The 22712-nt window shown below is 46.1% G+C and overlaps 1 protein-coding gene across 1 annotated transcript in view; it reads right to left on the bottom strand.

Annotated features, from left to right (window-relative positions):
- LOC147447948 (calmodulin-binding transcription activator 5-like) overlaps window positions 1-22712 on the bottom strand; it is an 85498-nt gene that overhangs the window by 36255 nt on the left and 26531 nt on the right. The window lies entirely within an intron of this gene.

Genomic DNA, 22712 nt, shown 5'->3' with positions numbered 1-22712 from the left:
TAGCAGAAGCTGATACAGTAGGAATAGACTCCCCTTTAAGTATGAATCACCTGTGTTCGAGCCTTAACAGGCTTTTGAATATGATCCAGTGACCCAACTTGCTGAGACGGAACCGGAGGTTGCAGAAAGGCTAAAAACCTCGGATTCTGCATTACTTGTGTGAACATAGCCACAGCAGTAGCCAACTGGGTCCTGAATATATCATCATCAGTCTGTGGTGGTCTTGAGGACTCACCCACTTCATGTGTCTGTTGACCCTGTGAAGAGGAAACCTCTTCAGTCACATCATCTGGTCTGTCAGCCATAATTACAATTCCCTGTGTCTGGTCTATGATCCCCTGTGTCTTCAAGCCCAAAACTGACCAAGGCTCACTTCTATGGAAAAAAGTGATTTAATCCCGTCGATGGAACCATGAAACCGGCTTGTTTGATCCAAAAAGGGCGGTAGACTTTACTTTAAACCTTGATTTAGCTTTCACCCATTATTAGTCGTCTATTTTACTTGTATTTTCAAGACACAACAAAGGGGAGAGGGATACAGGCTGCTAGATTGCACCTGTATGAGTAGACAGACACCAGATTGGCCCCTAACTTAGGCGCCCCTTTCGGTATTTCTTTATTGTTCAAAAGAGGGAATAAACGTTGTGGTTCCTACAAGCTGCCCCGCACAAACTCGGCTGAATTTCCACTGTTCCAGCCCGATTTCGGCAGCATAACTGTACTAGAACCCTTCACGGTCAGTATTCCCACGCATTGACTGACTTTCCCGACGCATACGGGCACTTTGCAAAACCTGGCGAGAATCTGCAGCACGCTGAATTCTCTGTTTTCAGCCCTGAAAATACGCCAGATCGCCTGTACAGCGGTCCCCTTGCGTCCCCGAACCTCCTGGGGGTATTAGGGTCCGTTTAGGGCCAAAACCCTAAACCTGCAAAAATACACAGCAGGCTGTAATTCACTGTTTCGGGCTCCGTTCCGCGTGCCGGTCGCATCCCTAGCAAGTCCTCGAGCTCCCGCACCTGTAGGGCTACTTGCCCTTTGAATCGGACGAGATTTCTGGCGTGAAACCTCTCCGAATTCACCTGTACCTGCGGGGGGATTAGCCGCTAGCTAATCCAGTACCTGTGCAAGAGGCTCTTGCCTCGGCAATCGCGCATGAACCCACACAACTGTACATTGGTCAAATGAAGAGCCCACTAGAGGGGCATAACATACTGCCAAAGGGGAGAGAGAGAGCAGTGCGTAGCGTGCAGGGCATCACTCCTGGCACCGCACTGTGCATAAGAGGGAAAGCAAGCACTCCATAGCTCTTAACCTGTGACAAAATCTGAAAATGAGGCTCTCTCCTCTTCAAATTCAGCGCCACTTCTTGTTGCATAAGGCAAGTGCACCAGAAGGTGCCACTTGGCACTTTTACAAGCATTTTCCCGTTTCGGGGTTGCCGCCTAAAAATATCCCAACCGGTTAACCGCCCAGTTGACTTCACGGCAGAGTAAGAAAATGTTCCCTTTGTCATTCCAGAGGTAATGACGCCAACACATTTTCAGGTCCCAAAATAGCAGTTCCCTAAATTTTAGGAGATGCTGCCATTGTATCTTTCTAGGTCATCCGACCCTCTTTGTACACTGCGGCCACATCCAGAACTGAAATGTAGCCTCTGTAGCAAAGGATTCCACTTTGGCTAGTCAATGACCCCACTTGGCTAACCATAGTCCTTGTCCAACCTTAGTGCTCTCTTGCCCTCAGGCCTGGACTCCCTCTGGACAGTTCCACACTAGCTATGCAATGCAGGGCAGTTAGATTTCCCGAGGGGTGTTTCCAAAAAGTGAAAGTAAATAGATAATAAGAAAGAAATCAACAAAAAGGATAGATAGTAGTCACACGCTGGTGACAGATACTCCTCAGATTGTGAAACTTTACCTCGATGTTTTGGTTTAGCATAGTCTACTCCAAACGGAACCCAGAAACTCAGCTTGGCCGAAGATCTGGTGCAGTTGGATGCACAAGAGGGGCGTTACTCCGCTCCTTTGTCAACAGATGCCTCGATTTTGATACTAAAGCCATTGATGTCTCTTTGAGCTTCAGGGATACTGAGAGCTGACAGTATTCTGCTGGATGACTTTATGAAATGGAATTCCTGATAAAGATACTGATTTGTTCTTGACTTCTTGTGAGTGCACGAACTGATAGCCGAAATGACTGCAGCATTTTGGTCTGATTGATCTGGAATAGACATGGTTGCAATAAGGGTTAGTCAATCGACATCGATGAGGTCCCGATTGGACCTAGATGTGATTGCTAGCTACATTACCGATAAATCATGGTCTAAGATCCGAATGAATGTTGAATGTCATGTGATGTCCTGTGATGTCCTGTGGTGTCGTGTGATGTGACTGTCGATTTTGTACATGTGCTAGATGTGTGTTCCTCGTACGTAGGTACTAACAGTCAGTGTCTGCTAAGACAGTTTATGGCTTTTGTCAGTTTTGCATGCGTAATCGCGGTCGATTACAATGCTTTCAAGAGGGGGGTATGTCACAAAGTGATGACATGGCTATGGACAACAAAAACCCTAATTTCTGCCAGAAACCCTAAAATTCCTGCAAACCCTAATTTTTGCCAAAAACCCTAATTTTCAATTTTGCGGAGGCTATTTTGGGAAAAAAAAAATTGAAAATGATGAGCGACGCAAATTTTGCTTTTTCCTCTACAATATGAGAAAGAGAGAGAGAATGCTTTTGCTTTCAAGTTTTGACTCTTTGTGAGAGAGAGAGAGAGAGAGAGAGAGAGAGAGAGAGAGAGCAATTGCTTTTGATTTGAAGCTTTTAGGGCTCTGCTTTTGGGCATCCCTTATAACCTTTAAATTAGTGGTGAGGGCCTCACTTCTCAGAGCATCTGGACGCAGAGTCTGAGAGTGAAACCCTAGCCACTCTCTTGTACTTTGATTTGATTAATATAAAAAGAAATACCAAAAGGGGTGCCAGTCTTTGGGGCCAATATCTCTAGGTACGGAACTCCGTCGGGCCAATGTACATCTATTGTGATCAGTGACTTGTTTTGAAGTGGTTATTTGGTGCTGTCGCAGTTGATTCTTGACTTGGGAGTGTTCAAGTCGGTTACAGCGACACCTTGTAGGCTCCAAAGACTGGCGTCCCTTTCGGTATTTCTTTATTCTTATTACACTTGAGAAAAACCTGTAAACTTCTAGAGCTGTCCCATTTTTGTCGGGCTGAAAGTCCCCTATTCTAACCCAATTTTGGTAACATAACCACAGTAGAAGTCTCCACGGACAAAATCCCAAGTAAACAGTGACTTTCCACGCACTTTGGGGCACTTTACAAAACCTGGCGAGAAATTACAGCGTGCAGAAATCTCTATTTTTAGCCTCCAATTTGCACTAAAACACCTGTTCACTGATTCCCTAGCTTCCCCGAAGCTCCTGGGAACTGTAGGCCTCAAAACTGGCCAAAACCCTAAACCTGCAAAAAAATTACAACAAGCTGTAATTCTCTGTTTTGCGCTCTGATGGGCGTGCCGATCACTCCTGTGGGTAGCCTCGAGCTCCCACACTTGTAGAGTCACTTGCCCTTTATATTAGACGAGATTCCTCGCGGGAAATCTCTCTAAATTGTCCAATACAAGCACCCAAGGCTTTACCAAGGCTCCCCTGGCATTACCTTGCAATGTAGGTGCGAAACCCTAAACCTGCAGAAAAACACGGAAGGCTGTAATTTTCTGTTTCACATCATTTGGAGCAGAGCAAATACGTCTGCGCGTGTCTTAGAAGCTCCCGCATGCAATGGGATAATTCCCCCATTTGCGTGGATAGTTCCCATGTAAATCAGACGAGTTTTCACGCGAGAAAACTCTGCATTCCTTAGCGATGGAATTGTGCGTACCTGAAGGGGATTAGCAATTAGCTCATCCGATTCCTGTACAGAGGGCTCTTGCCTTGGCAAACGCGCATAAAACCCCCAAAACTGTACATGGTCATCTAGTGGGACATGATGTGGCGTGACCCCATGGACAAAAGTGATGACGTGGCAAAAATGTACGACAGGGTGCCACGTGGCAGCAATACGGATTTTTGCATAACGCACTGACATGCTGACGTGGCAGCCTCTACGGATTTCCGTAATTTATGTAGCCCGCTTTTGGGGCTCTCCTTTTGGCATCCCTTGTAAACTTTATAAGAGCCCCTGGCCTCACTCTGATGGCACCTGGACGTAGAGTCTGAGAGCAAAGGTCCCTCGGGATTTGTACTTTGCAATGATTAATGAAAAATAAATACCGAAAGGGGCGCCAAACTTTGGGGCCAATACCTCTGGACACGGGACTACGCCAGGCAGTGTCGACTCTCTCTCTCTCTCTCTCTCTCTCTCTCTCTCTCTCTCTCTCTCTCTCTCTCTCTCTCTCTCTCTCTCTCTCTCTCTCTCTCTTAATTGATGTTCAATAATTTTGAAGTATCGGTTTGTGTGTTGCTATTGATTTTTGTGTTTGGAGTGTCCAAGCCCGTTATAGTGGTATCAGAGCACAAAAAGATTCTTCTTCTACGGATGATCCGATCCTTTTTGCAGCACAGGCAGGTTTTTGTAAAAGAATGTTCATGCCCCAACCCCAGACTTAATAGGTACTCCCACCCTTCATACATCGCGCATCACGCGTGCTCCCATCTATATCGCTTTGTCTTACAGGGCATAAGCCATAAAGAATTCCTAATTACTTATGGGTTATCTCGGAGAAACAGAAAGAGATAACACTACATGTGTGAAAAGATTGGTCAAGTACTCCAGAGACCCGAGCACTTGCGAAACACCTGAAGAATACCCCGATTGATGAGATTTACTCAAGATGGCGTGAGGCCATTGCTTCTTCTCTCAGGTGGGGAGGAAAGTTGAAAGGATAGACGAGTGCAAAAAAGCGGAACCTGTGCTCGCAGGAAGAGCCAGACAAATTTCTTGAACAGAAGACGAACTAGAGGACCGCCAGAAGATAAGCCAGAAAGTTACAAAGTAGCAGCCAAGCGCAGAAAAGGAAAGATGAAAGCAGGACTGGTACCACATAGCATGGGGTCCGACCCGAATCAGATGAACGAAAGCACAAAACTTTGTCGCGCATGGAGCAAAGTGAAAGATCAGGAAGCCCTCAATCTTTGATGGAAGGCCAACTTCACTGGCGGCTCGACCTGGAATTACGCTCGATAGCCTAAGGCCACAAGCGAAGGCAGTTCTAGCAGCACCCGGACGGGATGTTGCCATTACACCTGTCATTGGTAAACTTCGTTTGCATTGTAAGGGGTATTTACGGCACAATAACTTTTATATCATGCCTTTGGAAGGGTGTGATGTCCTCCTAGGAATCCCTTGGTACCACAAGAACAACGCCGTGGTTGACTATCAGGCTAAGAAAGCGACTTTGACAAATGAGAAGGGCAAAGAGATTGTACTTGATGGAAAAAAAAACTAAAAGGTCCAATATGTTTGACCTCGAAAAGAAACGACAAGATTTTTTGCAAACTGAGGCTGACTGTTTCTCTGAGGGTGTACCAGGCGAGTTGCCTCCTTCACGTCCTGAAGATCACATGATTGATTCATGGTAGTACACCACCAAACCGGCAACCTCACAGAGTTAGCTGAGGCCAAAATAAAGAAACAACGGACCAAAACAGATTTCCACATTACGAGGATCGATGATATACTCGATTGATATGAAGAGTGGTTATCATCATGTCTGAATTGCTCCTGGACACGTCTACAAGACAGCTTTCAGGATAACTTTTGACATTTTCAGACAATTTTACGGGCACTACGAAAGCATAAATTGGTTATAAATGCGATAAAAAGCAGATTTTTCTTCCCTAAGAAACACTTCCTGAGACATATCGTCTCAATAGTAGGGGTAAAGATGGACCCGGCTAAAATTGAGACTATTCATTATTGGCCTGATTTGAAGAATGTTCATGAGATTCGAGCTTACATTATCAGTGGTTCATTCGGAAATTTCCAGATATAGTTTCTCCTTTGCATATGTTGACTCAGAAAGGAGTTCCTTTTATTTGGGACCAACAGAGATTGCAGCCTTTGAGACTCTTAGCGAAAAGTTGACTACTAGGCTCGTGTTGGCCTTAACAGACTTGCAAAAGCCATTCAAAATTTACTATGATGCTTATGGTGAAACCGGCCTGTACTTTCAAAAAGGGCGGTAGACCTTAGACTTAAACCTTAGTTGCTTTCACCCATTTAATTTGTCGCCCACTTTACCTGTACTTTCAAGACACAACAAAGGGGAGAGGGATACAGGTTGCTAGATTGCACCTGTATGAGAAGGCCGACACCAAATTGGCCCCTAACTTAGGCGCCCCTTTTGGTATTTCTTTATTGTTTAAAAGAGGGAATAAACGTTGTGGTTCCCTACAAGCTGCCCCACACAAGCTTGACGGAATTTCAACTGTTCCGGCCCGATTTCGGCAACATAATTGTACTAGGACCCTTCACAGTTAGTATTCCCACGCATTGAATGACTTTCCCGACGCATACGGGCACTTTGCAAAACCTGGCGAGAATCTGCAGCACGCTGAATTCTCTGTTTTCAGCCCCGAAAATGCGCCAAATCACCTGTACAGCGGTCCCCTCGCGTCCCCGAACCTCCTGGGGACCGTTTAGGGCCAAAACCCTAAACCTGCAAAAATACACAGCAGGCTGTAATTTACTGTTTCGGGCTCCGTTTCGCGTGCCGGTCGCATCCGTAGCAAGTCCTCGAGCTCCCGCACCTGTAGGGCTACTTGCCCTTTGAATCGGAAGAGATTTCTGGCGTGAAACCTCTCCGAATTCACCTGTACCTGCGGGGGATTAGCCGCTAGCTAATCCAGTACCTGTGCAAGAGGCTCTTGCCTCGGCAATCGCGCATGAACCCACACAACTGTACATGGTCGATTGAAAAGCCCACTAGAGGGGCATAACATACTGCCATAGGGGAGAGAGAGGGCAGTACGTAGTGTGCAGGGCATCACTCCTGGCAACGCACTGTACATAAGAGGGAAAGGAATCACTCCATAGCTCTTAACCTGTGACAAGAACTTGCAAAATGAGCCTCCCAGCTATAAATTCAACGCCACTTCTTGTTCCATGAGGAAAGTGCACAGAAATGTGCCACTTGGTGCATTTACAAGCTATTTCGGGGTTGCCGCCTAAAAATCTCCCAACCGGTTGCCCATTTGACTTCACGGCAGAGTAAGAAAATGTTTCCCTTGTCATTCCGGAGGTAATGACGCAAACACATTTTCAAGTCCCAAAATAGCAGTTCCCTAAATTTTAGGAGATGCTGCCATTGTATCTTTCTAGGTCATCTGACCCCCTTTGTACACTGCAGCCACACCCAGAACTGAAATGTAGCCTCTGTAGCAAAGGATTCCACTTTGGCTAGTCAATGACCCCACTTTGGCTAACCATAGTCCTTGTCCAACCTTAGTGCTCTCTTGCCCTCAAGCCTGGACTCCCTCTGGACAGTTCCACACTAGCTATGCAATGCAGGGCAGTTAGATTTTCCGAGGGGTGTTTCCAAAAAGTGAAAGTAAATAAATAATAAGAAAGAAATCAACAAAAAGGATAGATAGTAGTCACACGCTGGTGACATATGGTCGCAGTTTGGAAGCAAGCTTGATACAAGAAGGCCATGTATTTGCTTATGAGAGCAGGACGTTTTTACATCCTGAAATGGTTTCACAGATTTATGAAAAAGAGCTATTGCAAGTAATCCATACTCTTACTCAGTGGCGACACTATGTACTTGGAGCTGATTATACAGTCTTTACGGATCATCAGAGTTTACGCTACTTCTTGTCACAGAAGCAGCTTTCGGAAAAGAGGATGCGATGGGCTACCCTCCTGTCAATCACAGTTTCACTTCCAGATTGTCCATGCTCAAGGACATAAGAATTTACTGGCAGATGCATTGTCTCGGAAGCCCTTGGTTCTGGCTATTTCCGCGATTCATCACAGAAGCTTCGAGGATACAGTTGATCAGTACGCCACGGATCCTGACTTGGTTGATATTTTTACTAGGATACAAGATGGGGAGACAGTTTCACGCTATTCCATATGGGATGGCTATTTGATGCGGAAAACGATGTTGTGTGTTACACAGCCCTTGAGGGAAAAGGTTTTGACAGAGTGCCATTGTCCACCTTTTACAGGCCACCGCGGCATAGAACCCACCTTGAAGGGTGTGGAGCGTTACTTCTATTGGCCGAGGCTTAAAAAGGATGTGGATCACTTTGTTCGCAGTTGTTTAATATGCTAAAAGGTTAGGTTTTGACAGGCATAAGGCACACAAACTCTTATCGCCTTTACCCATTTCCACCCGCCCCTGGGAAAGCATTGCTATGGATTTCATCTTTGATCTCCCCAAGACTCAAAGTGGGTATGATGGCATCGACAGATTCAGTAAACATGCCCACTTCATTCCGGTAAAGAAAACAGTTAAGCCCGACCATTTGGCGAAACTGTTTGTCCCACAGATTTTCCGAATATATAGCATGCCTAAGTCCATTGCTTTGAAGAGAGATCCCCGGTTTACTAGTTTATTTTGGAGGGCAATCTGGGAGAACATTGGCACGCGGTTGCAGTTCTTGTCCTCGTTCCACCCTAAGACAGATGGCAATTTGAGATAGCCAATTCAATGGAATTGGATTTGTTGAAGTCTTATATTTCGAATCAGAAGACTTAAAGTGAAAAGTATTTGCCTTGGTGGAGTTTGCCTACAACAACACACGGGGAAGGCGCCATTTGAAGTAAGGTTCCTCAATATCTAAGCACCTAAGACAAGATTCTTTTGAAAGAAAAAAAGTCTAGAAGGCATGGAAGGCCATCTAGCCATTCAAAGGAGGAGAGCTCGTCCTCTTTTGACAATGAACAGATCAACAAGAAAACCAAGGAGTTCAAGGCAGGGAGTCAGGCCGTCAAGTTGATATGGTGGTCTACTCTATTGCTACGCAGAGAAGCACTTGCGACGTGATTAAAATTCAAAACAATTTTCACTCCACTTGGATATCAAATGAATATGCACAAGATGTCATCACGACTTGGCATCACTTGCAAATGACTGAGAAAGATCCATTGGATGGGGATACTTATTTGCTAGTGTCTTCGTTTCGGAAGATTACTTTGAAAGACCAGATTGAGCGGTTTTTTTGTGGCTTGCTAAAAGAGATTCGCGACTATTGTCTAAATTAGAAGTCTGACTCTATTCAGAGACTTATGCAACATGCTAAGGAACGATTGGAACGCATGCCGGCTCATTCACTTATCTTACAAACAGGATACTATCCACCTCAACAAGGCAAGAGTCCGCCAGATTGAAAAGAATGAATCAAGGGAACCGGATGACATTCCTCACACGATTCTGGAGAATCAGAGGGTTCCGACGAACTAAGGGAACCATATGCAAGTTCATCAGAGGAGTCTAGAGAAAGGGGATCAGATGATAGTGCGTCTTAGGGTTCCGATGATTGAGATGACATGCCAATGGACAGGGGAAGCTAAAGAAGCTACCCACAAGTCCCAGGGCACAAGGAAAGAAAGAAAAAAGGGAATCAGCTGGTAGATCAAAGATTTCCCCAGACCAAGGATAAGATTTTTGAAGGAGATCAGTATGATCTAGATCTTGATACTGCTTTTGCCAAGGTGCACAAGGCTCTTGAGAAGTCTCAAGCACAACATAAGAAGGTAGCCGACATGACTTACAGGTGAAGGAAGATGATTGGGTGCTTTTACGGTTTGAGAAGACACGCCTAAGGAAATGAAAAGGAAAGGAGCGTCTTTGTCCAAAGCTAAGATACTATGGCCCTTTCTAGATTAAAGAGAAGATCAACGATGTATCCTTCAAACTGAAGTTGCCAGATACTTGGAAGATTCATAATGCTTTTCATGTGACTCCCTTGAAAAATTTCAAGGGTGTGGTGCCAGTCAACAAGGAGCCTGAGGCGCAACCTGAAATGGAAGAGAGCGAGGAGATTCTTGTTTTGGAACAGATATTGGCTCATTAGGAAAGAAAAGAGAAAGGTAAATGAACGGCGATTCTTAGTTAAGAACCATCCAGCATTGAATGCGAAGTGGATGGAGGAGGTGAAACCGGCCCGTGGGGCGGTAGACGTTAGCTTTCACCCGATTCTTCAACACTTGACTTTACGACACAAAGCAATGACTTAAAAGAAACCTGTAACCGACACTGAATTACACTTCAAGACAAATAGCACGGCCAAGAAGCTAGAATGCTTCCAAGCAGACAACGACACCTGTAGGCCCCAAAGGTTGGCACCCCTTTCGGTATTTCTTTATTCTTTAACAGAGGGAATAAAACCTGTGATTCCCTACAAGCTGCCCCGCACAATCTGGGCTGAATTCCATCTGTTCTGGCCCGATTTCGGCAACATAACTGTACTAGGACCCTTCACAGTCAGTATTCCCACACATTAGATGACTTTCCCGACGCATACGGACACTTTGCAAAACCTGGCGAGAATCTGCAGCACGCTGAATTCTCTGTTTTCTGCCCGAAAATGCGCCCAATCTCCTATATAGCGGTCCCCTCGCGCCCCCGAACCTCTTGGGGGTATTAGGGACCGTTTAGGGCCGAAACCCTAAACCTGCATAAATACACAGCAGGCTGTAATTCCCTGTTTCAGGCTCCGTTTCGTGTGCCAGTCGCATCCGTAGCAAGTCCTCGAGCTCCCACACCTGTAGGGCTACTTGCCCTATGAATCGGACGAGATTTCTCACGTGAAACCTCTCCGAATTCACCTGTACCTGCGGGGGATTAGCCACTAGCTAATCCAGTACTTGTGCAAGAGGCTCTTGCCTCAGCAATCGCGCATGAACCCACACAACTGTACATTGGTCACATGAGAAGCCCACTAGTGGGGCATAACATAACTGCTCATAGGGGAGAGAGAGGGCAATGCGTAGCGTGCAGGGCATCACTCCCGGCACCGCACTGTACATAAGAGGGAAAGGAAGCACTCCATAGCTCTCAACCTGTTTCAATCTGCCTGTGGCTGAAAATGGTGCCCCTTTTGCTGATAAACAACTCGCCCAGCTCTCCCAAAGTGGCAGAATTGCTCACGAGCTGACACCTCGTGCAGTTTCCGACTCTGGCCAGCTTGGCTAAAAATATCTCAACTGCTACGTCAATTGACTTGGCAGCAGAGCAATAAAATGTTCCCCTTGTCATTCCAGAGCTAATGACGCGAACACATTTCACGGCCCAAAATAGCAGTTCCCTAAATTTTAGGAGATGCTTCCACGGCACTCACACTGGTCGTCCGACCATCAATCATCACTGGAACCACATCGGTAAATGCAATGTCGGCCAGCTATAAGGTGATTTACACTCGTAGCCCCACCGTGGCTAACCTTAGTCCATTTGCTCAACTTCAATGCTCACTGGCAGTTCGGCCTAAACTATCATTGTCCGCCTCACACAACTCGGGCATTGGCATTTCGAGAGGGGTGCTTTAAAACAAGTCAAATAAAATTCCCCCAAAAAGAAATCAACAAGTAAAGTTGCCACAGACTTGTGACATACCCCCCTCTTGAAATCGCGAACGTCCTCGTTTGCATTAATATCAATCCATTAGTGTGTACAGCACTTCATGGACACCGTATCACGGCTGTCAACCGTTTCGTGTGTACACACCTGGTTAACATGGTACGAGACATACATGCTCATAGTTAACACTCTTGTGTATTCAACACTTGTTAACTCATGTATGGTCTACCTGTGAGACTGTTTCATTGACATAGTGGATAGCTTTCACACTGTGCCACTAGCTTTAATAGAGTCCATAACTTCTAGTACACTTCGAATCCTTCAAGCTTAATAAACCAGCAGTTTAAAAATGCGTCAACATGTACTCATTAGAAGCAATTGTTGTACTCTTGACAACTGATAAGACATACTTACTTCTATAGCACTGAACAGACTTTTGGACAAAACTTTTATTCCCCAAGAGCAATTGCCAAGCAGGGTACACTTCTATTGCACTAAATCCATAGATACATGAGAAGTGCTAGCTCCTGGATCACCCCCCTCTAGCGCAGATCTCTTTCCTTTTGACCTTTGCTCTTCTTGAGTTGGAGAATACGTAGGTGGTAAACCAAAGGCTTCAGAGTAGAGTTGCAATACATTTGGTGACTCTAACAGTTCACTCTCTTCCATCCATTTTGCATCTATAGGTGGATAGTTCTTGAACTTCACCAAATATCGCCTTGTAACCTTGCCTTTGACTTTTCTTTCCTTGTGTGCCATGATCTGTTCTGGGACCAAAATTTCATCAAACTCTTCAACTTCTGGCTGCTCTTCAACTGGCATATTCTTTGGCACATCACCAATAAATGGTTTGAGAAGACTCACGTGAAAAGCATTGTGAATCTTCCAGTTCTCAGGTAATTTCAGCCTATAACTGACATCACTGATCTTCTCTGTTACTTGAAAAGGCCCATAGTAACGCATACTAAGCTTTGTAAAGAGACTTTCTTTACCTTTTCGCTTCTTTAAGCGTGCCTTTTCAAACCGCAAAAGTACCCAATCACCAAGTGAAAACAACAATTCACGACGGTGGAGATCAGCAGCTTTCTTTTGCTTTGCCTGTGTCCTTTCAAGGGCATGCTTTATCTTCTGGTAAATTTCATCCATATTCTGTACATATTGATCTGCCTAAAAGATCTTTTCCTTGGTATGCAAAATGGGAGGAACTTTCACATGACCTTCGACAATTTCAAAAGGTGCTTTTGCCTGTTGAAGAATGCACTGTATTATTGTATGCATACTCAACCAACGGCAAATACTGCTCCCACTTGGCCTTGTGCTCTGACACATAGCACTTAAGCAGATCCAAGACAGTAGACTTTGCCTCTTCTAACTGCCCATCTGTCTGTGGATGAAATGACAATGAGAACTTAAGCATAGTGCCCATATTCTCAAATATGCTTTTCCAGAATAGACTTGTTATCCGTGGGTCACGGTCACTAACAATCGATTGTGGCATACCATGGTACTTAAAGATATTGTACATAAAGAAACGTGCCATCTGATCTGGTTTTATCTTCTTCCTAATAGGAATGAAATGAGCTTGCTTGCTGAATCTCCAAATAATGGTCCAGATTCCATCATTTCCTATCTGTGTTCTTGGAAGATCAAAGATAAAATCCATTGCTATGCTTTCCCATGGTTTATCTGGAATCGACAATGGCTGTAACAGCCATGGTGCCTTTTGCCTGTCAAACTTGACCTTTTGGCAAATCACGCATGCTCGCACAAAGGCATCCACATCTTTCCTCAAGGTAGGCCAATAAAAGAATGTCTCAACCGCTTTCACTGTAGCATCTATACCACGATGCCCTGCATACGGTGCGACATGACTCTCTACCATGACCTTATGTCGCAATGGCCTAGTGACACAAAGTCTGCCATGGATCATCATAAAACCATCTCTAAGGAGGTACTACTCATGACGTTGTCCTTCATGTAACTGTTCGAAGATCCTTGCAAAATCTTCGTCATTCGCATACTGTTCCTTCATGTCATCAAGCTCATGATGATAAGGAATTGACACAGCTGAAATTTGTGGCTTTCTTGATAACGCATCAGCCACCTTCTACATGCACAATTTGGAAGTGAAACATGGAGAGAATGTTTGCCCATCGCATATGCTTTTCCGATAGCTTTGACTATGTCAGAAAGTATCGCAAGGTCTGATGATGCGTTTGGACAACAAAATCAGCACCTAGCAGATAGTGTTTCCAACTTAAGAGCGCATGAATCACAGCCAGTAACTCTTTTTCATAGACCTGCATGGTCATCTCTGGTCCTTGCAAGATCCTGCTCTCATAGGCTACTACCCTGCCATCTTGCATTAGCACTGCACCAATGCTACTGCCACAAGCGTCACATTGAACCACAAATGACTTCCTGAGATCTGGCAAAACAATGACTGGATCTGAAGTCATCTTTTCCTTTAAGAGATTAAAAGCTGAAATCTCTTTTTGGGTCCATCTGAAAGTGACCTCTTTCTTTTGCAAAGCATGTAAAGGTGAAGCAATCTCTGCAAAGTTGCGAATGAATCTTCTGTAGTAAGAACATAGCCCTAAGAAGCTACGGACATGCACAGTCTTAAAGCTGGCCATGTCTTGATTGCTTCTACCTTCGCAGGATCCATTCGGACACCATCCTTTGACACAATGTGTCCGAGGAAGTGGATCTCTTACAAGAAAAACTCGCTTTTCTTGCCATTGATGTGCAATCTGTTCCTGCGCAACTCTTCGAACACAATGGTCAAGCGATGCCTATGCTCCTCTTCATTCTTCGAGTAGACTATCATGTCATCAAAGAATGTGCCAACAAAGTTCTAATATGGACGGAAGATCCTATCCATCATCCTATTGAACGTAGCAGGAGCATTTGTAAGACCAAATGGCATCACTAAGAACTCGTAGAGACCAAATGTCGTTCTAAACGCAGTCTTGTGCACATCCTCAGGCCTAATTCGAATCTGATGGTACCCACTTTTAAGGTCGATCCTGCTGAAAATCGCCGCACCCTCTAGGCGGTCAAGAATATCATCAATCCTTGGAATAGGAAACCTAATCTTGATGGTATTCTTATTTAACCCACGGTAGTCAATACACATGCGCCACGAGCCATCCTTTTTCTGTACTAAGAGCACTGGAGAGCAATAGGGTGACGAGCTAGGCTGAATCAGCCCTTTCTCTAAGAGCTCCTCCACTTGGCTCATAATCTCTTTCCGTTACGCCTCACTAACCCTATATGGTGGCCTATTTGGTGGGCTACAACCTGGCACCAAATCAATCGCATGAGCCTCAGGCCTCTCCCGCAATAGTTGAGACGGTAATGAATCAGAAAAACAGCCATTGAACTTTTGCAAAAATTCTAACCTGTCTTTATCTAACACAGATAAATTTGACTGGCAACTATCTGAAACATCACGTGCAAAAACCAAGTACGCAGAAAGATGATTCTTTATTACAGAAGTGATAGCAGAAGCAGATACAATAGGGACTAACTCTCCTTTTAGCTTTACATCCAAGATGTGAGTTTTGCCCCTATGCTATACAGTGATCTTTTTGTTGTAGGCATCCAAGACTCCATGCACTCGGAACATCCACGGGATCCCCAACAAGACTTCACATCCTTCCAACGGCATGATGTAGAACTCTTCTGTGTCCACATACGACTGAATATGCAGACGCAGCTTTCCAATGATGGGAGTAACGCACTCTGAGTGGCCAGGACATGCCAATCCTGCCTCTGCGGTATACCCCATCTCTTCAGCTCTGATGCCCAGCTTCATAGCTAATTCTGGTGTGATAAAGTTCGCTTTGGCACCTGGATCAAAGAAGATAAGTGCCATCTGGTCTCTAACTTTACCCCACACTCTGCATAATTCACTGGCATCTGTACTAGGCTTGTCGCCCAACATGTCTGGCACTAAACCTGCCGAGGGCATAGGCTTCTTTCCTTTCTTGTCCTCTTTGTCATCTGAGTCAGCTGGCCTTTTCTTTGGTGGACAGTTAGCTGCAAAATGACCAGTCTCCTCGCATATAAAGCACTTGTTTTCAGCCATCAAGACCTTCTTTTCCTCGGGCGTCTTATGCTTAAAAGGCTTCCTTTTCTGCTTCCTTGCCTGCGCTCCAGAAGTCCCGGCTGAATCCTTGTCTTTGGTGGCCTTTTCTGACCCCTGTGACGCTTCAAGAGCCGTTTTCGCAAAGGGCTTCTTCGCTGAATTTTTCTTTTGCTGCCCTCCTTTCTCATTGCTCGGAAACCCACTCACTGTCTTCTCCTTTCAACAAGGCAAGACCAGTGTTCGCAACTTCCATAAGTTGAGTGAGGGTAGCCACTCTGTTCTTGGTACAGTAATCGCAAAGCCCTTTAGGCAACCCACAACATTACTTCTCTTTCTGCTCTGTCAATGGCACAAATCCGTAGGAGGTCACTGAGAGTAACGCTTTACAAAACCTCATGTTGTACTCCAGCAAGCTCTTGCATGTAGCCGAAGTAAGCTGGTGCCAATCTGTCATGACGTCGGCTTCAAATTCATCTGACAACCAAGCAGATGCAAACATTTTCTTGAAGTAAACCCAAGTGGCGGGTGCCTGTCCTTGCATTAACAATGTCGTCCACCATGTGAGCGCATTGTCCTTTAAGAAAGTGGCAGCTTTTCTTACTTTAGAGGCTTCTGTAAAATTCCCTCTTGCATAAGCTGTATCAAACTGTTGGAGGAAAGTAAGAGCCTTTGTTTTATCCTCGAAGCCACTAAAGGTGCTGAACTTCACAGCTGCACCTCCTTCTTTGTATGGTTTTGGCTTCTCTATTGGCCCCAAATTGTCATAGGGAAGCGTCTACAGCATGGGCACTGTAGTAGGGACCATCTGTGCCCCTTGGTCATTGAGATTCTGCATCAAAGGTGCCATATCTGGCTGCTGTCCAGAAAAACCAGCCATGCCAAAATTGACTTGTGGCACCCCAAACTGGCCCTGATTGCTCTGAAAGCCTTGCTGCATGCCAATGTTACCATACATGGGGTTTGGCGTCATGCCATGCATACCCCCAAACATTGTTCTAGGCATGTACTGTTGGTTTCCAGGTGCATAACCAGCCATACTTTGGAACACGGATCCACCCCCGAAATATCCAGGATGTACCGTGGGTGGTGGAAAAACTTGACGCATTGCCTGTAGATTGGTTCCATGTCCATTCAATACAACATTTTGACCCTGAAAGGTGGCACGGATTTCCGCATAACGCGCTGACACGCTGACATGGCAACCTGTACGCATTTCCGTAATTTGCGCTGCCTGCTTTTTGGGGCAGATCTTAGACCAGATGCTTTTGGGGACTATTTGCTTTTGAGTTTGAAGCTTTCGGGGCTCTGCTTTTGACATCCCCTATAAACTTTATAAGAGCCCTTGGGGCTTCACTCTGAAGGCATCTGGACGCAGAGTCTGAGAGCAGAGGTCCCTTGGAATTTGTACTTTGCAATGATTAATGAAAAATAAATACAGAAAGGGCACCAGACTTTGGGGCCAATACCTCTAGGCATGGAACTACGCCGGGCCGTGTCGACTCTCTCTCTCTCTCTTAATTGAAGTTCAGTCATTTTGAAGTATCGGTTTGTGTGTTGCTATTGATTTCCGGGTTTGGAGTGTCCAAGCCGGTTACAATTGCCATATGTGTAGAGGAGAGAGAGAGAGAGATGCGTGAGAGCAATCATCACACTGTATGAAACAAGGGAGAAGGCAAGCTTTCCATTAAAGCTGTAATCACCTGCATCCACTACTCGCACACACAGACTGTGGAGCACACTAATAAAAATCAGCCCCCAACCCCAAATTTGGGCGCCCCCTCTTGGGATGAGCTTCTGGAGAGAAAGTTGACCTACACATTGCTCTCCTACTGCCATGTGTCCAGTTTGCTCCTTTTGGTTTAATTCCTAGTACCCACCAACTTATGAAGTCTTGTCAAGGGGCCTAAATAACTTTAACCGAGCCTAGCCACTTCTTTACTAGTCGGATTCCAGTGCCGATCGACCCAACCATATTCTGGTTGCTTGGTCTTGACTCCTATCTTGGCCAACGGCCATTTCACACTGGCCATGCAATGTCTGAGCATTTGTGATTTTAACAAGAGGGTCTCAAAAATTAAATAAAAATCAAGGGAAAAATCCAAAAAATATATATAGTGGTTGTCACAGTCTCGTGACACGGCCACTTGCCTTGTGGAACTTAGTCACTTCTTCCTCTAGGAATCAGCAGCCCGCTTGGCTGCGGCCCGAAAGGAAGAGAAACGGCTCTAGCGGGGCATTGCTTCTTTACAACAAATGCAAGAGTGTCAACTAGGTAGCCCTTGGATGGAGGATCACATGCAAGACTCGGCAACAGCTAATTACCATTGAGGAGCAACGCCATGGGTTTGCCTTCTACCGTCGAGCATCTCAATAGACTAAGGTGGGAGATAGAATTACTAGTGAGTTGTTGACATGATGGGTCCTCGACATGCGCATACCAGTGTTCACCTGTAGGGAGACCGGATGGGACAATTGCCATAGAGCATGATGATATGCATGCACTTGCTATCAACTTTACCGTGAGTTGCTCTCAGCAGAGCAACAGTCAAAGCGCTAGGATGCACGCAAAGAGCACGTGTGGGCATAGATACCTTGCTTTGTCACAAAGGAGCAGCGCCAAAGGCTTAAGAGCCCACTCCAGCTAGAGGAGGTTAAGAAGGCTTCGTAGGCACACCCCCCCCCCCCCCAACGAGATAGCTACCCAAGGGAGGATGGTTTCACCAAATTCAGAGGTTCTTGGTCAAGACTTGTGTAGTGCATACCAACACATTCTGCACACTGGGGAAATGCTAGATAGCGTGAGCGAGGGCTTGATTTATCTCATATACCTAGATGAATCCAGGATAAGCCTAGATTCACCTATTAAGGAAAGTGCAAGGTATAGACCCATGGTAGTCACCCACAAGACAATATAACCATCAGCTCATCATGCGTAGCATTGACTAAATACCACGACATCCCCACTAACGTCGTCAGTGCCCAATAGTGGGTGTAGAACTAGGTACTAACATATGCTCCCAAACACAACACACGCCACACCCACACACACATGAGCATACATCAACACATAATTCAGCATACTGAGTTTTTGTCATGACTCCGGAGATCAAGGGCAGACTCAACCATAATGAAGCCTAGCACTAAAAGAAACATTAAATCGGAAAAATTAGCACAAAAAATGAGGTAGTTGATAGGGCATACGCACCACAAAGATAGAAAGAATTAGCACAACATCAACTGGTCGTCCCTAAGGAGAGGGAATCTTTAAATGAGATTCGGAAGTGGCGACCCATCACTATCCTCAACTCACCCTACAAAATTTTGACGGCTCTGAGTTTTCAAGGATTCAACCGCTACTTGAGAGCATCATATACGAGACACGTACGGGTTTTGCAAGGAGCGTAGCATCCTTGACAATATTTTCGCCTTCTGGGAGGCAACTACTCGCGCTCGTCTCTGAGGAGAGGATTTAGTGGTGCTCCTTGACTTTGAAAAGGTCTATGACAGAGTGGATCGGGGCTTCCTTGAGGGCACTATCTGCCGGATGGGCTTTTCAGATTCTTGGATTACAAGGGTGTCGGTTCTCTACAAGTGTACGCAAAGTCAGGTGTTGCCGGCAGAGGAAAGAGGGGAGCGCTTCGGGCTCACAGAGTTAGTACGACAATCTTGCCCCTTCTTCCTATTCTATGCTGAGGCGATGAGTTGATTTTTGACTTCATAGGAGCTTGGCTTGTGTGGATTGCAATTACCTATTCGAGGACATGAGCTTTGGGATGCGGAGTTTGTTGATGACTCCGGCATGTTTTTGGAGGGCCAGGAGGCCAGATGTGAGCAATCTCTTGAGGTGTTCTGCTATGTGACAAGAGCATTGACTAACTGGCAGAAGACAATGGCATTCTTGGTTAGTCGTGCTCCCACGCCCGATTGGTCGCGTGGAGAGAGCTGTACATGGATACCCTCAAGGACACCGGTTTGGATTTGTCACCAGAGCAGCAGATTGCTCCTCTCCTCCTATCCATCCAAAGGAAACTGCTCCATTGGAGCTCGACAGGGCTTTCCCTTGTAGGCGGGGCTGCAATGGCCAACCAGGTGCTTTTGACTACTATGTGGTACATCACGTCTTACTTGATTTTCTAGAGTTCTTGCATCGGCCAGTTGGAGAGTTTGATCGAGAACTTTTCGTGGTCAAGGCCGCACACACAGTCCGCTTGGGCCAAATTTTCTTGGTAGGTCATTACTTTACCTTGCTCTTAGGGAGGGCTAGGGATCATCCACCCAACACCGGCAGAATAGAGCTCTGCTTGGGAAGCTCATTGCCAGAAGTCTCCTTCCAGAGGAGGAGCCCTAGAAGGACCTGTTGCTTAACCGGATTTGTGCCTGGGTCCCACACACGGGAGGCCCATGGAACCCTTCCACGCGCACAGAGATGCGCAAAGTGGGCCTCAACAAGAGATGGGAGGACCGTTTTGCTTTGAGCTTGCTTCAATCTTGGGAGAAACTGCGGAGTGACATGAGCAGCACATGCCCACTTGCATTGACGAGCGCTTGAGACACCCACTTGCATAGAACCCTTTGGTTAGCGCACAATAAGGTCACATAGTTGGTAGGGGACCTGATGTCTCTTGGGGTCCAATGGCAAAGGGTCAAGGCCGCACTTTTTGAGACTAGTTGCAGTTTACAACACTTCCAGAGGAGGTTCAGAGCCGTCAGTTGTGAGACATGAGGGGGATGCAGAGCATGCGTCAGGATATTGTAGAGGGTATACCAATAGAGTGGCACACAGAGGCTCCCTACTGGATGGGGGCTTTCACTCAACTGGAGGTACTCATTACAGTTCAGGCCTGCTCAGATGTAGGGTTTTGCATGTTCTTTGAGGTTGAGAGAGAGGGCCTCCTCCTAAGTCACTATTGAGGCAACAGAGGTGGCCGAGTGCTCCTTTCATTGACTCCGAGTTGTGAGCATCAGTGTGTGTGATAGATTGTAACAAGCTTGGACACTCCAAGCGAGAAATCAATAGCAACACACGAACAAAACTTCAAAATTGATTTTTAATAGAGAGAGAGAGAGAGAGAGAGAGAGAGAGAGAGAGAGAGAGTCGACACGGCCCAATATAGTTCCGTGCCCAGAGGTATTGGCCCCAAAGTCTAGCGCCCCTTTCAATATTTCTTTATCATTAATCATTGCGAAGTACAACTCCCGAGAGACCTCTGCTCTCAGACTTTGCGTCCAGATGCTCTGCAGAGTGAGGCCCCATGGGCTCTTTTATTCTTCCAAGGGATGCCCCAAAAACAGAGCCCCAGAAGCAATCAATCCCCAAAAGCTGCCAGCGTGAATCGCAGAAATCTATACAGCCTGCCACGTGGCACAGCCAGCACAATTTACGAAACTCTCAGAGTGCAAGCTTCTGGGCTTTAGGGTTTTAGGCCCCTCGCCCGAGGTACCATAAGTTGGTACAACTTTGAGCTTCAGTTCTTTAATTCTTTGTGTCCCTTGGGCCCCATCGGAAGGGAACCCTTGTGACATTTTATCTGGAATCTGTCCGGGTGGTCATGCCATGTCATCATTTTGTGACATAGACCCAGACATATCAGCTCTTAGAGTCAGGACACTTGCGATTATGGACGTGGGAGAGTCGTCCCCTGGTGCCAGTGCAGTTGGACCCAAGGGAGTGATTTTGATGGGACCCTTTTACTCCAGCCAATCGCCAGGGGACTCCTTTCTTCTTGTACACAGCACGGCTGGGAAGTTAGATATTGATAGTGGGAGAAACATTTGTCCTGCTACAATGGACCATTGCCAAGAGGAGAGTCTCACAACTGAATTCTTGGCAGAGTTTTCGGGGCGCATGTAGGTTAGTAGATAGCTGAGGAGAGTTGCTAGTTGCCCATCAGGCTACTGTAGTTCGGAGTTTGGTTGGTGCACAGCCGTCACTCTACAGCATGCACCGCCTGTGACTATACACTTGGGACACAGCACCACTGTCTGTGAGAGTACCCCATGGCATAGCAGGTTTGGCTTCGGATCTTTGACTGATGCCTGCACTTTTGCCAGCTAGCCAGTACACTTGGAGCGCTACAGCACGGTCCACCCTCACGGGCCTAGCACTTCGTTTCGAGACGACTTCAATCAACAAGATGATTGTGATTCAAAAGGGCTGGCCCGGACTCCAGCCAGCCGCAGAGCTTGTACCCCAGGAGTGGAGCCGAAATCGAGAGTGTTGTTGGGAGCTCATCTACAGCCTGACACTTTGGTTCATCTAGAGAGCCCGATGCTTCCACATCTTCGAGGCTCGACCCGTCCCACCGGCGGAGACAAGCGAGACATCTAGCCAGAGCTGATTCGTACGCTCAGGGGAGGCTTCAGGGCAAATGTCACATGCACATCTAACTCTATGTGCATGTGGACAAGCTAACTCCTACTTCTAGGGTTTAGGACAACCTAGGAAGTGTTCTGGCACCCTTGAGAGCCTGTACGCAGGACGTGCATGTCCAGGCACTTTAGCGTAGTTGGATACCCTCTGATTGCACACGAGCACACCCAGTGTCTGCTAGGTGTAGAGTGTTCCCATACAGTATCGTTAGTACCAAGCCTAGGTAGTAACTACATACAAAGCACCTCTTATTAGTAGTTTATTAACTTACTAATAATTGACATTTAGCATCATTTTAGAAATTCATGGGGGCTCTATGTGAGACTGCTCGGGCCAGCACTACTTCCCTATATACCCCAGGGGTCACCCAGTGAAGATCAGAAGTCAGAATCACACAACCCATGGGGAACCAGCCCATCAGTACCCTCATCCCGTGGTATTTTTCAGCATGACCTCTTAACAGCAGCAGCGTAGCATCGCCAGCAGTATCGCTCGTCAGCATTTTTAGCCTTCGTCACCAGATCCATTTTGCTTTGTCTCTATAAATTTTCCTTTTGTTCCCTCATTTGGTCTTCTAGTTGCTGGATCATTTCTTTTGCCTCTTTTAGCTCCTTCGGGAGTTCATCTTTTTCCTATTACATTGTTGAATGAGGCCAAGCAACCAATTGTATCATGATGAGGGCCTATGTGTAGGAGATTAGAACC

This window comes from Adiantum capillus-veneris, chromosome 11, assembly GCF_014529385.1.
Source record: "Adiantum capillus-veneris isolate H3 chromosome 11, ASM1452938v2, whole genome shotgun sequence".
NCBI classification, from domain to species: domain Eukaryota; kingdom Viridiplantae; phylum Streptophyta; class Polypodiopsida; order Polypodiales; family Pteridaceae; genus Adiantum; species Adiantum capillus-veneris.
Note: the sequence above shows the minus strand (reverse complement) of the source record. Positions and strands in the feature narration are given on the sequence as shown.